The sequence below is a fragment of the Spinacia oleracea genome, chromosome 4 (assembly GCF_020520425.1).
Source record: "Spinacia oleracea cultivar Varoflay chromosome 4, BTI_SOV_V1, whole genome shotgun sequence".
Classification (NCBI taxonomy): domain Eukaryota; kingdom Viridiplantae; phylum Streptophyta; class Magnoliopsida; order Caryophyllales; family Amaranthaceae; genus Spinacia; species Spinacia oleracea.
Window position 1 is genome coordinate 56,990,137 of NC_079490.1, and position 19,741 is coordinate 57,009,877.

Sequence of the window (19,741 nt, forward strand, 5' to 3'; positions counted from 1 at the left end):
TGAGTATAGGACTTGAAACTCGAAAGACGGGATTTGGGGTTTGACAGATTGAGTCGAAAAGGTTGGCATTACGCCGGTCATGAGTTTAGACATTTGAACTTGAGGTTTTGAGATTGGCAACTTGAGTTTGAGATTTGAAGACTTGAATGTTTGAGCTACACTAGTGGAAAAACAATCATTTGCATCACCACATTTGCCTCGCACATTTAAACATGTGACGCAATTGACAATTTTAAGCATTAAAATTAGTCATTTGCGTCGCAGAATTACTAATCTGCGACGCAGATGACTCTAAGATGATCTCAGAGTCATTTGCGTCGCAGATTAGTAATAATGCGACGCAAAATATTACCTCATTTGCGTCGCAGAATTACTAATCTGCGACGCAGATGACTAGGTAAAAAAAATTCGGACGTGTCAATGGGTTTCTACCTCTCTCCTCAAACACACTCTCTCCTAATTCTACCTCCCTCCTCAAACACTCTCTCTCTCTCTCCTAAACTCCCTGCTTCTTCCTCTCTCCTCAAACCCGATCCAGTTTCTGCCTCTCTCTCCTCAACCTCGCCGCTCAAATTTTCCTCCGGCAAGGTTCTTGCACAAAAATTCGGTTTGTAAATGAGGTAAGTCTTCCATCTCTTTCCTCCTTTCTTCAATTCTTTTAGGTTTTAGAACTTTCACTTTTGTTTAAGTTTTTTATTCTTCAATTCTTTATGATAAATCATAGGTTTCGACAACGGAAGAGGGAGAATCGGGGCCGTAGAAGAGGTGGAGGAGGGTGTCGGAGGTGGAAGCGTCATTGAAACCGCCAGCGTCGCACCCTTGCTACTGTCGCAATCGAAGCATCTATTTCGAAATCCTTGGAAAGGGAAGCTTGACGGCGGAGGTTTCAGGAGAAACTAGATTGACGGCGGCGAGGTGGAGGAAGGAGGCGGGACGGTTAGTCGGAGGTGAGAATTTTGTAATGCTTCCATCTGTCTCCTTCATTCTTCATTTAGTTAGGGTTTTGAACTTCAGTTTATGTAATTTTGGATTTTCGATTGAATTCTATTGAGTTTGCTCATTTTCTCTTCAGCTTTGAAATTAATGTTCTTGATTCTGTTTTATTGTGATTGAACTTGACTTTGAATGGAAATTGAACTGGATTAATGATGAATGGTTGACGATTGTGTCTCCATTTTCGTTCTTAAGACTAAATACCTTGATTTATGTAAACATGGTGGAAGTTTGATTGGTGTTCCTGTTTCTGTGGAAAATTTGATTTTTCTAGGGGTTATTTTGAGCTGAGGTCCAACCTTATGAGATATGAGATACCAGACATCCAATTTATGTTATTTCTTTAATAATCGTCTGCCATCCATTTACAGAGGTGTTACGATGGAGTTGTACAATTTTTGTTTACTGGTGACAACTTCTGTTTTGGGAACCCTTTTCTCAAATGGTGAGATTATGTTTACTTATCTCATTTTAGAGACATTAGGTTGATAGTTCGGTGTTTTTGGGTTTTGATTTGATACTTCACTTTATATTGGTCTCTTGGTTATATGAGTGTTCCTATAAGGATTATAACTTTAAATCCCCTGTACATATCCCACTTGTAGTCTTAAGATTTTTTGTTTCTGTGGCAAAGAGAACAAGGTTCGTTATACCCAAATCTTTTGGTCTAGGTTCATGATAAGTTTATGATAAACTGGTAGGTTAAATATATACTAGTGTATAGCCTGATAACAATGCTTTTGTCTTACTGTGATGGTGTTTAAGGCCATTGTCCTAGCCTCCTAGGATAGAAATGGATGTGGTGGATATTATTAGAAACACTCTTTCGTTTGCCCAAGATAATGGCTTATGATGCAATGACATTACCAAAAATCTCGTATTGAAGTTTGTCTGTGTGGTAAGTTTCTACTTTTGAATTTGAATTTGAATTTATTAATTTTCGACAGACACTTCATTTCTGCTGCTGATCAACTTTGTTAAGTTGCTTGATCAACTTTGTTTAATCAAATATTCGACTTGTATCCATCCAAGTTTCGGCATGTTCAGTACTCTGATTATGCTAGTTTTACCATGTCCTACTATTTACATGTCAGGTCTATTAGTGCGGAGAGGTTTTCTATATTGTTGATCAGGTGGTAGAAGTAAAATAGTCAAGTCGGTTCTATAATGCTTAAGCAAATTCTAACCAGTACCTGCATTCCTTATCACTTGTTCCAATTTGTAATCTGTTTTTTCTATTATGGGACAACTTGTCTTCTGTTTTGTAGTCTCTGCTTGATGTTCATAAATAAAATTGCTGTTATGCTCATACATGCCATCGGTCACATTAGTCTGGCAGACTAGATCAAATGATCATTATCTAAACATTTGATTCTCTATTAGGTTTTGGTGTATCTATTTATTTTTGCTTCCACCAAAAAGATGTTTAGAATAGTGGTTTCTGATATAGACATTGGCCCATTTTCCTGCTAGAACTCAATGCTCTTACCCACTCCATTTTCCAAAGCATAATTGTACCAAATATTTGTGTTGCTTCTGTTAGCTCTAACTTATGACCAAGTTAAATTAGCTTCACCTCAATTAAGTTCGGAGACTCAGTTAGAATTAGAATTTGTTTCATTCGGAAAGTTTTTTGACCATGGGGATCGTATTGTTGAAATCTTATTAAGTTCTCACTTCTCTCATATTTCCAGTCCTTCCTCACATATGGCCCAATGAACACGATTTATTTTGCATGCTTTTTTTGGGGGGGGGGGGGACTTTCTAGTTTCTAGTAGTAGCCATCTAGAATTCTAGATTGCTAGACTTCATTGTACAATTATGGAAATTGGGGGCAATTGCCTTATAAAATCCTGGAAGCTTGATTCAGTTCGCCTAAAATAAGTGACTCAATTTGCTTTGGAGAGTGTCTATTCTGTTGATCTTGATCGAAAGTCATTTATCAGCTTTCATTATTTATGTGAAGGCAAATAAGTAACAAAGTAGGTTTGTGTTTAATACAATGTGCATCAAGGTAAACTGCTTTCAGCTTTTTTTTGTAATGATACTCTACCTGTGGGAGCTGTCATGCCGGGCTTTCATTTGGATCATACTATACATCTATCACTTATTCCCTTGATATGAATTCCTTTTAGTAATACTTGGTCTGTGGTTTATTATTGCAGGGTTGTTGTTGGCAGTGTTTCAGATGTGGTAGACTACTGGGTAACATTTAATGAGCCTCATGTCTTTTGTATGTTGACATACTGTGCTGGTGCTTGGCCTGGCGGTAATCCTGACATGTTGGAGGCGGCAACGTCTGCTCTACCAACTGGTGTATACAATAAAACCATGGACTGGATTGCCATTGCACACTCAAAAGCATATGATTACATCCATGAACACAGGTTATTTTTCTTCAGACTTCTGAGCACAACTGAGAAAATCAAGCCAAAGATCTTTTGTTAACAAGTCCTATTAGAAACACTGACTACATAGGTGCAACTAAAAGTTAATCATGTTTTATCTTCCAAAAATAATGTGATGATTCACGGAATCACGGGCACTGATTTATATGCTGCATCACGAGTTTATGAAAGTGTTCCTTTTGCTAAGGGACATTCTGGCTTGTTTCATCATCACAGGAGTTTATTGTTTCTTTCAGAACAAGGAGCAGACTTTCACCACCACTAGGTTCCCCAAGTTTCAGATGTTGTATCTTATGGTGGTTTAAATGTCATTTATTGTTGTCTATACAAGTTATTAAACAGGGCAAACCTCTAGAAGGAAATCTGTGTAGCTATTGTTATGGAGATTATTGTTTACCCATTTGAATGGAATTTCAATCTTAGATAATGCTTTGTGTTTCGTGTTTAGAAAATATATTTGATGATAGGATGGGTTTATCAGGCACAAGTAAATATATTTTCTCTCTGCATTGTGTTCCTATTGAGATAGTCCCCCCCCCCTTATATCCCATTATATATTGGCCATTAATTTCCTTATTTTTATTTCTAAAAGGGGGTCTTGATGAACCTGTATGGCGCCCTTACGCTGACCGAGATTAGTGAATACAATCAGCGGTATTTATTTCCTTCTTTGTTCTATAGTATTCTTTTCACTCAATGGAGAACTTTTAGAATAGTAGCTTGAAGTTTAGAGAAAAATTATATTTTGTACTCCCTCCGTCCCTAAAAGATAGCCCCATAAAGCAAAGTTTTGTCTCATCTGATATTGAAGAAGTATAGATGCTTGAGTGTTAGTGTGGAATTGTAGACGTGTTTCTAACATTAGGTTATTCTGATATGGTAAAGCAGGTTGCATAAACCATTTTGACAAAAGAGAGTTCGTCTGCTGTGGCGTTTTCTGCTATGGTTTGAAGATCAAAGGTGACAATTCTCAGTTTCTTATCAAGAGCAAGATTGTTGTTCCAAATTAGTAATTGTTACCGAGTTTGTTAACAATTTCTCTTTAAAGATATTTGGGCTGATTACTTTATGAGCAATGTCGATATTTAGCTAGTTTATTGTAATATTTACACTTATGTTTAAAGTGTAGTTAGGTTATCAACTTGTTGGTTGATCTATGGTGAATTTGCCTTTTATTAGGTTGTAAACTTTTTGACAGGTATATATTTATGAATTATAACATTCCCGGTATTGGGGAGGGTCAAATTACAAAGGAAATATTGTCGAAATTTTCACCTAGTTTACTTTTATTTTTATGCTCTGAATATACTAGTAACGAAAGCTGCTTATTTTAGATTAAATAAAATCAGCAGCTCATTTTTTTTAGAATATCCAAAAGTCATTTGCGTCGCAGATTAGCTAAAACTGCGACGCAAATGACTTTTTTTTAACATGATGAAAAGTCATTTGTGTCGCACTTTAGCTAATCTGCGACACAAATGACGTTTTTTTAACATATTAAAAAGTGATTTGTGTCGCACTTTAGCTAATCTGCGACACAAATGACTTTTCAATATGTTAAAAAAAACGTCATTTGCGTCGCAGATTAGATAAAGTGCGACGCGAATGACTCTTATTTGCGTCGCCAAAATGTGCGACGCAAATGACTTTTTTCATTTGCGTCGCAGCCAGTTGCGTCGCACCAATGTGCGACGCAAATGAGCTTAAATGACCGACGTAAATGACTGTTTTTCCACTAGTGCTAGAAAATCCGGCATGACGCCGTTGGATTTGAGTTTTGAACTTGGAATTTTAAATTTTGACTAGAAAATCCGGCATTATGACGCCGTTGGATTTGAGTTTTGAACTTGAAATAGGAGTTTTGACTAGAAAATCCGGCATTATGGCGCCGTTAATTCTTGACTTGAAAGTTGAAACTTGAAATTTGAATTGAAAAATCCGGCATTATGACGCCGTTGGATTTGGATCTTGACTCGAAACTCGAAATTTGAATTAGAAAATTGGGCATTATGACGCCGTTGGATTTGGATTTTAAAATTGAGGTTTGGATTAGAAAATTTGGACTTGAAACTCGAAATTTGGACTAGAAAATCCGGCATTATGACGTCTTTGGATTTGAACTTGAATTTGAAACTTGAGGTTTGAAATGGAAAATCCGGCATTATGACGCCGTTGGATTGCATTTTGAATTTGGAACTTGGAATTTGGACTCGAAAATCCGGCATTATGACGCCGTTGGATTGAATTTTGAATTTGGCATTTGTGCGTGAGGCGTGTTTAAGGGTTTTGAATCAAATGGAGTGGCACTCCTAAAAGACCTTAAATCGGCAATTTAGATGCATGAGGTTTGAATGATGCTCCTAGGGGTTTGGTTTCCTAGTTGGAGGCTAATTGGTTTTGGCAAGCTAGAACTCGAGGTTAGCCATTCACGCGTGCAAAGACGCCCACACAATACACAAGTAGCACGTTGTCACACTAATCATGAATATGAATGCGACATGCAAAGTTCTCAACCTAAGGTCGGTCTAAGTTTTTTGTATGATGCAAGTGGTCGGCTTAGGGTGTCAAAAAGGTACTTGACTAAGAGACGGATCCGGCGACAACTTGCATATCCGTCTAAGGGACGTGTGTGTCAGCAGACGGCCTCCATACTTGACATCGGGAATTTCAAGCAAATGCCAAGTTTCGGTAGGCGCGGAAATGGTCACACACTTTGGTCGGGAACCGTATGGAGAGTCACCATTTCTTTGCCCCCGGGGCTAGCCCGAATGTAGAACACATCCTTTTGGGCAAGGTAGAAATTCATTTTGCACAATATGGTTTTCGAAAATTGCATGAAATGCCTAGAAATTGAAATTTGAAATCGTACTGGAATTTGTATTTGTAAAGCTCGTTTTTCGACATTCGTTCACGAGGTTTGGGAGCATCCTTCCAGATTCAAAAATAGACTAACTCCCAACACGAAAAGTTGAGCAAAAGTGGGCAACAAGCCACTGTGAGCCACTGTCCTGGATGCAGGCAGTGGCGTTGGGCGCAGGTGGATGCGCCTGGCGCCAGTGCTGGAATCCAGTACTTAAGCAGATCAGTGGCTTGCTGCTCGAAATCTGCTCGCATTTTCGAAATTGAAATTAGAAAAGTCCCCAGTTGAGTAGCCAGAATTGTAGGGGTTTTTTTTTTTGCGTATGTATTGCAATTCCTTAAAAGGGGGCAGTTTTTAGAAACCATTGTATTTTTGTACCTCGAAGGAGTCGCCACCAAACATTTTTTAGTGTCTTGTTTGGAAAGACCGCAAATGACCCTATTAGGATAAGACTTGAATCTTCGAAACGGATGGGTGAGATCCGGGCACGGGAACGAGATGCTTATTCCGCGAGCTTTAGAAATTATTCGAGTACGTGACATAGCATTTTCGAAAATACCCTAGTTTAGACTATGTGGGTTTGATTTTAGAGCGAATAAAATCTCTAATTGTATGGTGGTAACTTTGCTTTAAAGGTAATTTAAGGGAACCTAAGATCGGCTTGTCCAAGAAATTATCTTTGTTAAGCGTGATGTAACCTTGCATTTTGTTGTATTTAGCATGTGCGGTGATGAAAGCAATAAAGAAAATAAAGCAACATCACAATTGTAAGTAAGTGCGGAATTAGTAAATACAAGACCCCCTAGAAACGGACTAGGGTGTAGGTCCACATTTCCTAGAAGGACTAGGCAAGTAAAGATGCGGAATTGAAATGCGGAATTGAAAGTGCGATATTGAAATTGTGGAATCGAAAGTGCGATATTGAAATTGCGGTATTGAAAGGTGCATAATTGAAATTGCGAAATTGAAAGGTGCATAATCGAAATTGCGATATTGAAATTTGTACTTGGGCACATGAGATTCGAACGCCAAGCGGCTCCATAAAAATAACTGCGCCCGACACGAATTCAAAGCCAAAAATCTCAACTTAGGAGAAGTTGCTCATCCCAAAGTTCCTAGATTTTGCATATAGAACTTGAATTTGAATGTTTGAATCTTGAAATATTGAACTTGAAATAATTGAACTTGAACTTGAAATATTGAACTTGTACTTGAAATATTGAAACTTAAGAGACTTGAATCTCAAAGATCGGGCCTTTTAATGTTGAAAAGGTTAGATCTTTGATGTGCTCTTATTTTGAAAGGATCCTAGTTTAGGGAAGTAGTAATGAGCAACCCTAAACATTGTGGGATCTTGAAATTTGAAAACTTGAACTTGTATATTTAAAAATGGAGTCTTGAATCTCAAAAGATTAAACCTTTAGAAGCTAAAAAGGTGTCATCTTTGATTACTCCATACTTGATAGTGATTCTAGTTCAAAGAAGTGATTGCAAACAACTTTGAACATCCTTGAATCTTGAAAGTTTGCATTTTTGTATTTTGAAAAGTTTGGATTTTGAAAAGTTTGGATTTTGAAAAGATGTATAATTGTTGCAAGTGGCATTTTTAGTAGTAAAAATTCCAACTTGCTAATCATTTTTGAAATAGGAAAATCAAAGAAACATGATTGAATATGGTGGGATTCGGAATTACCTATTTAGGTTTAGGCAAGAATTCCTTTTAGAGCTCCCAATTGCTTAGAACTTGAAGTTTGTATGTGTTTTTGAAGGATTTTTTATTTGTATTTTGAGGCGTAATTTTTGTATTACGACGTTGTATATTGAATCTGCCTCCCCAAATGCTGGAAATTAGGGGGTATTTATAGGAAAAATGGCTGGAAACCGCCAGCCATTGCCAGCGCAGCACGCGAAACCAGCGCCTAGCGCTGGTGACGTGGCATGAGTGCTGCCAAAACAAGGACGCGGGCTCCGTCCTTGATTTGTCTTGTATTGATGTACCTTCGTACGAATAGTACGATGCTTGGTACGTAGTGTTTTATTGGAGGTTAAGACTTGATTTTGCGTAAAAAAAACAAGTCGTTTCAGGTTTTGAATTCCGGTTGTACGGGACGGGGCCCGGCTTGCTCGGTTTTGTGGGTAGGCGCCCGAATTTGACTTGCCTTATATGATTTTGAGTGGAAAAGGCTTAGTAAAACCAATGGAATGGTCTACTAGATGAGATTGTACTTGGATTTCGAAATTGGTTTTTGAAAATTGTATTTTGTACCGAGTTCCGGGAGGGGAACGGCCTCGGGGATTGGATTTTGGATCTTGTATTTTGGAGATGTTCTTAGCAATTGGGATTTCCGCACGGAGTTGCTCCAACCGCCTAGTAAGGATAATGGTATCGTCATCATCCCAGAGGGGAGACACCAATTAGGTGTCTACACCGATCAAAGAGAACTTGAAGAGTGCCATTCGAATGTATTCTTGGATTACCCCATTGTGTTTCACCGTGGAGCAATAATCGACAAAAGTCTTTAGATGCTCCCTTGGACTCTCAAGTCTCGACACGGTAAATTGGCTCCTTTGAACCATCCCAATAAGTGCGGGCCGTAACTCAAAATCGGTAGCCTCCAAGGCCAGAAGTGAGATGGCACTTTTGCCCCATAAGCCCCGGGGGCACCATAACTCCTCAAATCATGCGCCATTTGAAATGTATCACTTGAACTACTCTTGAAAGATCGGAGACATTCCGTCTCTTCGTCCGAATATTCTAGTTCTTCGTGCTCAAAAGGAAAAACAGGTTCCTCTTGATGATCAATGTTGTTAGATGCTCATTGCAAGCTTCGTCGCCTAGCACGAAATGTCCGCTCAATTTCCGGATCGTGAGGAATGAGGGGAGATTCTCTAGGAATTCTTGGCATGCACACTCAAGAAAACATTAGCATTGATAATCAAAAAGGAAAAGAGGAAAGCAATTAAAAGAACTAGACTCATACACTAAAAGCTATTAAACTTAGCCGCAAGTCCCCGGTGAAGGAAATAATGCCCTTGGTCCAAGTATGCATATAATGTTAAGTCTAATAAAAGCGGTACAGTATTAATTTACAAGTTAATAAATTCAGTGAGATCAAGTGAGTTGAATGCCTAGCTAGAGGTCGCTTCAGTTCAAGTGGAATTAATGATATTAATCCACAACTTACTCTTGACTGAACCCGTAGGGTCACACAAATAGTACGTAAACGGATCAAGTATTTAATGGAATTAAATACTCCATCTATGGATATTCGGAATCGACGGATCTTGGTTCCAGTGGGAGCTGGGATCGTCAAAAGCAAGCAAGTGAATACTCCGGAAACGATGATATTGCCGGAAACGGAAATATGGATCGTATCGGAAATATAAATATTATCCAAGTCGTAGATGTTGCCGGAAACGGAAATATGGTACGTATCGGAAAATATTATTGGAAATGGAAATATTGCCGGAATCGGAAATATTGCCGGAAACGAAAATATTGTTAGAATCGGAAATATTACCGAAATCGGAAAATAATTCCGGAAACGGAAATATTAAATATTTGTTCGAAACGGAAATTAATTCCGGAATCAGAAATATTAAATATTGTTCGTATCGGAAATGAATTCCGGAATCGAGAATTTAATCGGAAGCGTATCGTACGAATTAGCATCGGACGAGGCCTGCCAGACGAAGGCCCAGCACGAAGCCGGGCCATCGCCCAGCAAGCCAAAGCGCAAACACACGCCAAGCCTCGAACAGGCCCAGCGTAAAGGCCAGGCCCAGCCAAGGCCTTGGGCGCGCGCGGATCAAAGGCAGCGACGAGCTGGGTCGTGCGCTGTGCGTGGGCCGTAAGGCCTGCGTCCGGTGCATTGTGCCACTCGTGTGTGTTACTCGGAATCCTAAGGCTATCGGGATTCGTCATGTGATTAAATCTAATCCTAAATAGATAAAGTTTATTTAATTAGAGTCCTAGTAGGATTATAATTAAATAGATTTGTATTCTAATAGGATTATAATTCCTTTCCATAAACTCTATAAATAGGTGCCTAGGGTCACATATTTACACAGACAATTGAAGTATTCAAAGGTAAGATTTTGGAACAAAATCAGCCAAACACTTGCAACCCATATTAGCCGAAATTCTTAGAACCTTAAGGGCGATTCTAGTTGGTCAAGCTTAAGGCGGATTCGGACGTGCTGTGGACTATCTACGGAGGGACGACACTTGGAGTCCTAAAGACTTGTTCTTGTTCGGTTCGGGCGCAGCTAGGGAGGGCAACGCTACAAAGTGTATGCATCTGAATTATGCTAAATGATTATGTGTAAATAATATGTTTCCTGACATTAAGGTTTTCCGCATGATTTATGTTTTGTCATATGTATCATAACCTAACAGTGGTATCACGAGCCTCTTATTATTTTCATAATCTAAATTGCATGAACATGGTTAAATTTGACATATTTGCAAGGAATTAAAGGGGTGATTAGTTTTCGTAATTAATTGCAAATTGCGTTTATTTAATTATATGTACGCAGTTTTTCTGCAGAATATTCGTTACTCAACCAAATCGAGTGATTTTTGTGTCAATTTCGCATGTAAAAGGCATTCTAAAATTTTGACAAAAATATTGATCTTCGGCCGAACCCAGAATTCCCAAATTCGAAGCCTAACTATGACTTTTCGGAGGTTTAAGTTTTTCGAACGCAAAAGTTTGTATATTTAAGATGTTAAATTGAATATTTGCGATTCTTGTTGACAAATCTTGAGTTTTTTATTGACCTACAGTATATGTTTAACAATTATGAATGCTTAGACTTGTTAATGATACAACCTAATTTGTGATTATGATTAATTTGTTGAAATTCGAATAATTTAGAATTGATTTGTTTTTCATAATTAATTAATAATTTAATTAGGTATCCATGATTAAAATCCACCATAAAAATTGTTAATTTATGTTAAATTTTAAATTTTTAGGACCTAAATTCGAATCCATGTTAATCGGAAATTAATTGATTAATAAATTTTCAATTTTTTGCCTTAAAATTATGAAAATAATATGATTTATTAATTTGTCGTTAATTTTAAATGAAAAATTTTAAATTTTTATGAAAACGCTCATAAATGTTGCACGCACAAAGCAAAGGAAGCTACGTGTTACCCTTAAGGGGTGTTGTATAGTGCGGGCACGCGACGACGAGCAAGGGAGCTCGTCGCCCGTGCGGTACGAATGCAGCGAGCAGTACAGCATGGCGCGCGCGCGAAGCAAAGGTGTTGGCCGTGTGTGCTATGCGATGGGCGTGGGTGAGGGGAGGGCAAAGCGAGCAGTCGCGTGTGGGCAGCAAGCGAGCTGCGCCACAGCGCGCACTGCCTCGCGCCAGCGAGCGCTGGCTCCTGCAGCGAGCAATGGCTCGCGTGCAGCGAGCAGTGCCTCGCGAGGGAAAGCAGCAGCAGACGCGACACAGCACAGAGGCTGCGCGCAGCGTGGCCAGCGATGGCTGCGTGTGCGTGTGGCCTGTGGCTGCGTGTTGCGTGGAGTTATGTGTGCCTTGTGCAGCGACCAGTCGTGCACACGATGGGACTTGGGCGCAAGCCCAAGTGCTCGTCGTGTTACGATTGAATCGTTTTGAATTTTAATTTGAGATTTTCAGTTCGGAAATAATTTTAATTAATTTTAAAATTAATAATTTAAATTATTTTCTCGGATTTTAATTTTGAATATTATAATTATTATAAATTTTTATTTATACTAATTATTTTACTAAAATTAAACCTTGAATTAATTTAAATTCATTTAACTCAACTGAAAAATAAATTAAATAAATGGATTCAATTATAATTTTATATGAGTTTTAAATTTTAATTCAACTTGTATGTTTCCGGTTAGACTAGAAATACATTTTTATGTTTAAAATTAGTAAAGCATATAAAGTTATTGGTTTAAGTGGGAGCAATTTTAGTCATAAACTCTTGATTAGGTTTACAAACCCTTTAAGGTTAAACAACTTGATTAGAATTAATAAGGACTGAATAATTGGTAGATTATTGGTGCCCTTGATTAATTGCTGCAAATATTTATGTGATGCATACAATGTGTTTTTTACTAACCAGCTATGTGGGCCATTCATGATAATGAATGGGTGAATGGTATATATTGTATACGTACTGTTTTGCAGGTTATGAAGTGACTAGTATGGCCCAAATAGGATAGAAAATATGGTATGCGTACCATTAATTTGAATGTAATTGGTCTAATACACCAAATTTGTTTTTCAATTCAAATATGGTATGTGTACCATCAAATAGTTGTAATTAGTTTAATTATAGCTGATCCTATTTGAAGAAAATGGCGCCTCCCACGGTGAAATTCAAGACGAAGTTTCCGATCCATTTTCAAGACGGACTTTGAAGTTGAAGCTTCAAGAAGAAGTCGGGCCATACTAGATCACATTTATCTTATGCATGCTTTAAATTATTTATTGCTTTTAAATATGTCTTAAATATACATGAGATTGAAGCTTTATTATGTTGCATGATTAAGTATTTTAGTTCACTTAAAATCTAACCAACATAGTAAGAGCCTTAAGTTCCAAACTTAAAAATTGAGTTAAAAGGTGCCATGCCAAAATAACACTTACTTGGATAACCTTTACATCAATCTAGTAATAGATTACGCTCAGCGAGGTGTTACTTATTGATCTTAAAGGGGTAAGGTACACAAATAATTGTGAGTACATGTTAGTTTTGGTGAAACTCAACGATATAAGTAAGGAGTCCTTTTATGTCGTGGCAAAATCGATAGGATTACCTAATAAGCTCTTAGACGTACCTATCAACCAAGAGTAGTTTCTAGACTATTAGCAAAAGGCTTTTGCTTACCTAAAAGATTTTAGAATTAAGTCTAAATACATAATGTGCTTAATTCTTCAATGGGTTTTAGCATCTTGGAATCATTTTATTCACACCTGCCGGAACACATAACTTGAATAAAATGCTTAATAAATATTAAATTATGCATGTATGCTAGAATTTAAGTTTATTAAGAGAAACTGTGAATGATTATTTATTTAATTATTCTTTTTCAATTGTAGTTTAACTATGGCAAACAACAATCAAAACATCATCATGGGTTCTGATCTTATGGTCAAGCTGAACCTAACAAATTTTCTTGAATGGGAAGCTAAGCTAGTTGAAATAGTCAGACTCAATGGACTTGAGTATGTACTGTTACATCCCATGCCAAGCTATTATGCCAGAGACATGACCCCTGAAAGATTTGCCGCCTGGGATGCGGATCTCAAAAAGGTTATGAGTCTCATGCTGAACAATATCCCTGATGAATGGGCTAGAAGGTTTGTAGCTTACGAACCTTTTACGCTCATCAAGAATCTGAGGGATATCTGTCGTGGAAGCACAGAGGACAGAGACCTAAACGTCCATGAGTTGATTGAATCAATGTCTAGTCTAAAGGTTAGTTCTCCTAACAGGTGTTATAGGATGGAGGTCCAAGAAACACATGTTCAGCTTCTTCGCACTAAACAAAGGGTAGGCGTCCCACTAAGGTTCCATGTGGATCTTATGCTTTCATATTTTGATCGCATAAGTCTGCTAGGAACACCAATAAGCGAAAGGATGGCAGTCTCTATCTTGCTCAATTCATCGCACAGTGGGTTTGGTCGCTTCAAGCAACTATACCTAAGTGAACCAAGAGAAGAAACAGTTGCAGAATTTGTTCACCTTGTCAGAAAGGCTGAGATAATACTGGACTATGAAGCCAAAGATTTACTCAAGGCTAAAGGGAGACCGTTCAAGAAAGATGGAAAGTCCAAGGGCAATGCTAAATCAAAGCAGGACAAGTCCACATCAAGCTGTCTTTATTGTGATGGAATAGGCCATTACAAAAGAGAATGTCCAAAGCTAAAGGAAGATCAGAAGAACGGAACAGTGGTTCCATCTTCAAGTATTTTCGTTATGGACTGTATACTTGAAAATTCAACTTCTTGGGTATTAGATACAGGTTGTGGCTCACACTTATGTTCCAATCCACAGGGACTAAGAAGAAGTAGAAGGTTAAGCAAGGGTGAAGTCGACCTACGAGTGGGAAATGGAGCACGGATTGCTGCATTAGCTGTAGGAACTTATTATTTGTCGTTGCCCTCTGGGCTAGTATTGGAACTGGAAGAATGTTTTCATGATCCAAGTCTTACTAAAAACATCATTTATGTTTCTTGCTTAGATGCTAAGGGATTTTCCTTTTTAATAAAACACAATAGTTGTTCGTTTTATTTTAAAGAGATGTTTTATGGATCTGCTAGATTAGTCAATGGACTTTATTTATTAGATCACGACAAACAAGTTTATAACATAAATACCAAAAAGGCCAAAAAGGATGATTCAGATCTCACCTATCTGTGGCATTGTCGATTAGGCCATATTAACTTGAAACGCATGGAAAGACTTCAAAAGGAAGGAATTCTAGAACCATTTGACTTAGAGGATTATGGTAAGTGCGAATCATGTTTACTTGGCAAAATGACAAAGCAACCTTTCTCTAAAGTTGGAGAAAGAGCAACTGAACCTTTGGGTTTAATCCATACAGATGTATGTGGACCAATGAGTACAAATGCTAGAGGTGGTTTCAGCTACTTTATCACTTTCACTGATGACTTCAGTAGATATGGTTATGTCTACGTAATGAAGCATAAGTCTGAATCCTTTGACAAATTCAAGGAATTTCAGAGTGAAGTAGAGAATCAATTAGGCAAGAAGATTAAGGCACTGCGGTTTGATAGAGGCGGTGAATATCTGAGCTATAAATTTGATGACCATCTGAAAGAATGTGGAATTCTATCAGAATTTACTTCTCCTGGAACACCACAATGGAACGGTGTGTCGGAACGGAGGAACAGAACCTTGCTAGACATGGTTAGATCAATGATGGGTCAGGCCGAACTTCCGATAGAATTTTGGGGACATGCACTAAATACAGCTGCACTCACTATAAATAGAGCTCTGTCTAAAGCTATTGAAAAGACTCCATATGAGTTATGGTTTGGAAAGCCTCCAAATGTGTCTTTTCTTAAGATTTGGGGATGTGAAGTATACGTCAAACGATTGATTTCAGACAAACTTCGTCCAAAATCTGACAAATGTATCCTTGTGGGCTATCCAAAGGAAACAAAGGGGTATTACTTCTACAATACATCTGAGAACAAGGTGTTTGTTTCTCGAGATGGTATCTTTTTGGAAAAGAATCACATTTCCAAAATGACAAGTGTGAGAAAAGTAGACCCTAAAGAAATTCGAGTCGAACAACAAACTCTAGAGAATGCTCAAGATGACATTCAGGATGAAACCCAGAGATCTTTAGAAGTATCTAGTGAGAATCATGGACAATCTAGAGATGTAACCCCGCGTAGATCGCAAAGATATAGATCTCAACCGGAAAGGTACTTAGGTATTTTGACGAACGAGAGCTATGACGTTCTATTACTTGAAAGTGATGAACCCGCGACTTACAAACAAGCTATGACGAGCCCTAGCTCCAAGCAATGGCAAGAAGCCATGCAATCTGAATTAGACTCCATGTCAGAAAAACCAAGTATGGGATTTGGTCGATTTGCCAGATGGCTACCAAGCCATAGGAAGCAAATGGGTTTTCAAACTGAAAAAGGACAAGGATAGGAAAGTTGAAGTTTTCAAAGCTAGATTGGTTGCAAAAGGTTACAGGCAAGTCCACGGTGTGGATTACGATGAAACCTTTTCACCAGTTGCAATGCTAAAGTCTATTCGGATAATGTTAGCAATCGCTGCATATTACGATTATGAAATATGGTAGATGGATGTCAAAACCGCTTTCTTAAACGGCGTTTTAACAGAAACTGTGTTTATGACACAACCTGAGGGTTTTGAGGATCCAAAGAATGCTAAAAAGGTATGCAAGCTAAAGAAATCAATCTACGGATTGAAGCAGGCATCAAGGAGCTGGAATATACGTTTTGATGAAGCAGTCAGTGACATTGGTTTCATCAACAACGCAGACGAATCTTGTGTATACAAGAAGGTCAGTGGGACCAAAATTGCTTTCGAGTATCATATGTCGACGACATATTACTTATCGGAAATGACATTCCTATGTTGAACTCTGTCAAGATTTGGCTTGGGAAATGTTTTTCGATGAAGGATCTAGGAGAAGCACAGTACATACTGGGCATCAAGATATACAGAGATAGATCTAAAACGATGATTGGACTTAGTCAAAGCACTTATATCAATAAGGTGCTTGAAAGGTTCAAGATGGCAGACTAAGCAAGACTCAGTGCCCAAAAACACTTGATGAGCGTAGACGAATGAATAGGATTCCATATTCATCATTGATTGGTTCAATAATGTATGCTATGATATGTACACGCCCGGATGTTGCGTACGCACTTAGTGCTACGAGCAAATACCAGTCAGACCCAGGAGAGGCACATTGGACTGCTGCCAAGAATATTCTAAAGTACCTGAAAAGGCACAAAGATGACTTCCTGGTCTATGGTGGAGATGATGAATTAATTGTTAAAGGCTATACGGACGCAAGTTTCTAAACCGACAAAGATGATTTCAGATCACAGTCTGGGTTTGTCTTCTGCCTCAACGAAGGTGCAGTAAGCTGGAAAAGTGCTAAGCAAAGCACCATTGCGGATTCTACAACTGAAGCGGAGTACATTGTTGCACATGAAGCAGCAAAGGAAGCTATATGGCTAAGGAAGTTCATAGGTGAACTTGGTGTAGTCCCCTCCATTAAAGGACCAATAGCCCTCTATTGTGATAATAACGAAGCTATTGCACAGGCAAAGGAGCCTAGACACCACCAAAGAGTCAAGCATGTACTTCGTAGATTTCACCTTCTACGAGAGTTCGTTGAAAGAAAAGAAGTCGAGTTAAGCAAGATTGGAACTGATGATAACATCTCATATCCATTGACTAAACCTCTGCCGCAGGCGAAGCACAACTCGCACACTGCAGCTATGGGAATCAAGCATATCGGAGAATGGCTTTGATGTCCTTGTTTAATGTTTTAAAGTTTTAGAGTTTAATTCTTTGTAAAACATTATTGGTTAATCATTCACAATAAATGAATAGAATTCATTTTCCATTTAATTTGTGGTTTATTAAATGATGAGTCCCTTCAATTTGACGAAATATTCAAGATAGACTGTCAGGACCAGTCCTGTGACTAAGAAATGTCTATCAAGTGAACTTGAATGTCAAAAGTTGAAAATGGTCCCTGGTCGAAGTTTTCTATAAAGATGGACGCATAGAAAACGTTAGACGACTAGAATGCAAGATGACTAGTAGTTCTGTTTCTTGAACTATGTGGACATGGCAATGTCATAATCATTTGCATAGATACTTACTTTGGGAAGACTAGTATCGGACAGACCTATGAAACTTTACTGTAAGAGATGAAAATATGTCATAAGTAAATTTCATTAAAATTATTCGACACTAATCCTCAATACCTGAGTGATTTGAGATTACTTGTTTGAGAACTGCTTACTTTGACGTTGACCAACCGTCGCACCGTAAAAGGAGGCTATAAAGGCAACGCTCATGTAATCACCTATCAAACGAAGTCTAATTTCAAGATCGCAAGATTGGGATTGTCCTCCCATAAATCGGGATGAGATGCTTAAAAGTTGTACAAGGCCACTCGGAGAGCTAGAAACTATAAAATGCATGGTCGTGCTCAGATGAATCATAGGCTATGATTATCTGTTTATTTGATCAGTTGAACTCTGAAACCGAGAAACACCTCTGGACGTAATAAGGATGACAACTCTTACCTTATGTTCAAGAGCAAGCATCGAGCGACAAAGGAATTAGGAAATGCACACTTGTCCCTAAGGACAAGTGGGAGACTGAAGGAAATAATGCCCTTAGTCCAAGTATACATATAATGTTAAGTCTAATAAAAGCGGTTCAGTATTAATTGACAAGTTAATAAATTCAGTGAGATCAAGTGAGCTGAATGCCTTGCTAGAGGCCGCTTCAGTTCAAGTGGAATTAATGATATTAATCCACAACTTACTCTTGACTGAACCCGTAGGGTCACACAAATAGTACGTAAACGGATCAAGTATTTAATGGCATTAAATACTCCATCTATGGATATTCGGAATCGACGGATCTTGGTTTCAGTGGGAGCTGAGATCGTCAAAAGCAAGCAAGTGAATACTCCGGAAACGAAGATATTGCCGGAAACGGAAATATGGATCGTATCGGAAATATAAATATTATCCAAGTCGTAGATGTTGCCGGAAACGGAAACATGGTACGTATCGGAAAATATTATTGGAAATGGAAATATTGCCGGAATCGGAAATATTGCCGGAAACGGAAATATTGTCAGAATCGGAAATATTATCGAAATCGGAAAATAATTCTGGAAACGGAAATATTAAATATTTGTTCGAAACGGAAATTAATTCCGGAATCAGAAATATTAAATATTGTTCGTATCGGAAATGAATTCCGGAATCGAGAATTTAATCGGAAGCGTATCGTACGAATTAGCATCGGACGAGGCCTGCCAGACGAAGGCCCAGCACGAAGCCGGGCCATCCCCCAGCAAGCCAAAGCGCAAACTCACGCCAAGCCTCGACCAGGCCCAGCGCAAAGGCCAGGCCCAGCCAAGGCCTTGGGCGCGCGCGGATCAAAGGCAGCGACGAGCTGGGCCGTGCGCTGTGCGTGGGCCGTAAGGCCTGCGTGCGGTGCATTGTGCCACTCGTGTGTGTTACTCGGATTCCTAAGGCTACCGGGATTCGTCATGTGATTAAATCTAATCCTAAATAGATAAAGTTTATTTAATTAGAGTCCTAGTAGGATTATAATTAAATAGATTTGTATTCTAATAGGATTATAATTCCTTTCCATAAACTCTATAAATAGGTGCCTAGGGTCACATATTTACACAGACAATTGAAGTATTCAAAGGTAAGATTTTGGAACAAAATCAGCCAAACACTTGCAACCCATATTAGCCGAAATTCTTAGAACCTTAAGGGCGATTCTAGTTGGTCAAGCTTAAGGCGGATTCGGACGTGCTGTGGACTATCTACGGAGGGACGACACTTGGAGTCCTAAAGACTTGTTCTTGTTCGGTTCGGGCGCAGCTAGGGAGGGCAACGCTACAAAGTGTATGCATCTGAATTATGCTAAATGATTATGTGTAAATAATATGTTTCCTGACATTAAGGTTTTCCGCATGATTTATGTTTTGTCATATGTATCATAACCTAACACCCGGCAACGGCGCCAATTTGATAAAGGGAAAAACTAGGTCGTTGCTAGTCTTACACCTAGATCAATTCAAATACCTAAACTAACCACAAGAATCAAGTAGAGTGGCAAGCAAACGATTGATATCCACAGAGAATTGCGAGTTTCGTAGCTAGAAATGCTAACATAAGCTAGTTCGAAAAGGGATTG

General features: G+C 38.6%; 1 long non-coding RNA gene across 1 annotated transcript; it reads left to right on the plus strand.

Annotated features, from left to right (window-relative positions):
• The first annotated feature begins 484 nt into the window (after positions 1-484).
• On the plus strand, positions 485-4,622 carry LOC110803691 (uncharacterized). The gene is made up of 5 exons (XR_002537534.2): positions 485-620; positions 725-947; positions 3,159-3,380; positions 3,994-4,055; positions 4,290-4,622. It is a non-coding gene; the product is annotated as an uncharacterized lncRNA (long non-coding RNA).
• The last annotated feature ends 15,119 nt before the right edge of the window (positions 4,623-19,741 follow it).